We start from the raw sequence: 2,976 nt of genomic DNA, 5'->3' as shown, positions 1-2,976 counted from the left end.
GGAAGTGACAACTATGTGAAAAAAGAGTCGATGGGCAAATTTTGTGGAGAAAGGACTCAAAACTCCAGAAGTTTGGGAGGTGATGCTCATTAAAACTCCAACAAGCATCCACCTAGTTCAAGCAACATGAGACATTTGAGAGACTAGCACATAGTAAGGATGGTCTTTTCCTTCATCTGATGGGTCCGTAGGAACCAACAGGGATCAGCACAACTCAGCCAACCCCATACTGGAGTCAGAGTCATTGGCAAGTTGAAGCAGCATAGCGGATCAAAGGTTCGACTACTCAAAAACAGTAGCGGAGAGTAGTTAGGAGCCAAGAGGCGCATTGCAGCTAGAGCAGAAGATTGAAGACTCAGCAAAGGCAAGGAGTTGCAGTGTCGGTAAAGGCTTTGACGAGGATGTTGGAGGAATAAGTGGGGGAGAATGTCATGGATAAAGTTCTAAATAGGATGTTTAATATAATACTTATATATGTCCGTGTCTTTTTGTTTGTTTATGCTTTGCACAGCATATAGAGGAATGGTCGAAGGCTTAATAACCCCATTTTAGTTGGGTTTGGTTGCCTTCTTAGGCTTGTAAATAAATGTTGTGTCATGTGGACACTTGTGAGAGATACTCGGTCTGTAGTGGACCATTTTGACCCTTTGTTGTGCAATCGTTCAGAGCTTATAAAGTGTGTTTGTGATTTGCATTGGCTATAAAGTGTTTTCAGAAATGTTTGTTTGTGGATCCCAAGTGAGGCGCTTTCTCTAACCCATTTTCTCTTTTGTAGGTCCTAAGAGACCATGGGAGGTTTCAAGGAGGCTGACTTTTGCAGACGGACATGCAAGGGTGCCGCATAACTTAGGCAAAACCAACTAAGTCTGTGACAATAAAATATTTAGATATTTATGCCATGGGCAAATACATTGTGTGCGAAGAAATATTTTGTCTAATTAAAATGCATCATATGCATAATGCTTATGTCCCCAAACTGATGCAACATACACGAGTAAATGCTTTGCCCCATTATCCCCACATCATGCTCTTTCATGCTTATGTCCTCCCATTATCGCTCATCAAGTTCTTTGATGCTTATGTCTTGGAAGATGCACCACAGATCGGTAAATGCTTTACCCCGTTATCATACATTCAGATATTTAATGCTTATGTCCTAGATTGACATATCGTGCAGGGAAGATGTAGATTTTTTTGCTTGGGTATGATATATTAAACACTTCGATGCTTATGTCCCCGGAAGATGCATCCCGTGTGGGGAGGCACATTATAGAATGGGAAATGTTTTTTCAGTTAGAGTTTTATCGCTAAAGGCATATATGGAACATCGATAATTATGTCCTAAATAGATGCATTATGTGTTGGAAAATCTTGGGGGCGACATCACATGTGTAGCAAAAAAAAATAAAACAAAATCTCTAATTCCCAAAGATATTTTCATCGTTATGCGAAGATTGGTGCGTAAAAATTCACGAAATAGAAAATCACATGTGAGATAGATTGTGTTACCTAGGGAGATCGTATATCCCTGAATCCCTACAGATCTCTAGGAGAGGGTGAAGGAGGTCAAGCGCTCTCCTCTCTAGTGGTGATCCGCATAGCAGGGCTGCGATGATGCTCCCCAAAATATAGGCCTGCTCTCAGGTGGAGGGGGGAGGGAGAATAGGAGAGGAAGCAAAAAGCTCTAGCCTATAAACTATTGAAACCCTCATATTTATAAAGATCCCCTGTCAACTTAACCATAATGAATCATCCCCTATTGGGTATTGGATTTTCATCCAACTACTCAAGCCTCTTAGATTAGTGGATCTCTATCCAATAATCTCTTATGGGCTCTTATCGGATCTCATCCATAGGATCCAATAATTCATGGGGTTATTGGATATCCAATAAGATAGGGGCTCCAACGGATATCTAATATCCGAACCTCTACTCATCGCAATGCCTATCATATGTGTGTGACCCTCTAGGCTCAATATCAAACTAGCCGTGAGTCATACCTATCAGAACTTCTTCTGGCTTAGTTAATTATTATCTCCATAATAATTCACTCGACACATCGACTATGGATATACTAGACCACTACGTCGCAGTCCCCAGATGATACAGGGGAATCCAATCTATTAGACATGTTTGTCCTCAATTATCGTATACCTATAGTCCCTCATCCATCTAATATCCCAAAGATTATATACCGGGTATGGTGTTATCAGACCCATACGGTTTCTTCTCGAGTCTCGCTCTAATCGGATTCTCCCGGAGAACTTTTTCTCTCTCAATCCGAATGACCCTGGCCAGGGATTTGTCTGAGCAAGAACACAAAAGATATTCCTCTCATGACACCAAGAGTAGATGATCCTCTATCGATACTCAATAAATAGTCCTCGTAAGGTTAACTACCACTCCCAATGGTCGGTTATGCTATATTTGGGACATCCAAACCTATAAATCTAGTATCAAAGAGTGGAACACTAATACAGGACATCCTTGGTGTCTCATGTCTAAGGATCATATACACCACTAGGATTACGGAATTATTGTCTGACAATAAGGCATCATCAACCATTCAACATTTCATAAGCGGATTAATCAGTGAACTCATTCCTCAATGAGCACCTGTATTGTATCCCTAGTGTCCTCACACAAGCAGCTATGAGACCAGCTACATCTATCATATGGACGGGTATACAACACACCAGTTTGTCTAGTTATCTCGACGTCCCTCTCGAGTAACCTATGATCGGAATTTTTTAGGATCTATGTTTAAAAGCGAATTGGTCTCATTATCGTGATCTTATCACGATCCGATTCCCATTGCACAGATCCAAGGATATCACTATATATATATATATATATATATATATATATATATATATATATATATATATATATATATATATATAAATGTATGTATGTATGTATGTATATATATATGTATGTATATGTATATATATGTATATACATGTATATATACAT

This window comes from Musa acuminata, chromosome BXJ1-11, assembly GCF_036884655.1.
Source record: "Musa acuminata AAA Group cultivar baxijiao chromosome BXJ1-11, Cavendish_Baxijiao_AAA, whole genome shotgun sequence".
NCBI classification, from domain to species: Eukaryota; Viridiplantae; Streptophyta; class Magnoliopsida; order Zingiberales; family Musaceae; genus Musa; species Musa acuminata.
Note: the sequence above shows the minus strand (reverse complement) of the source record.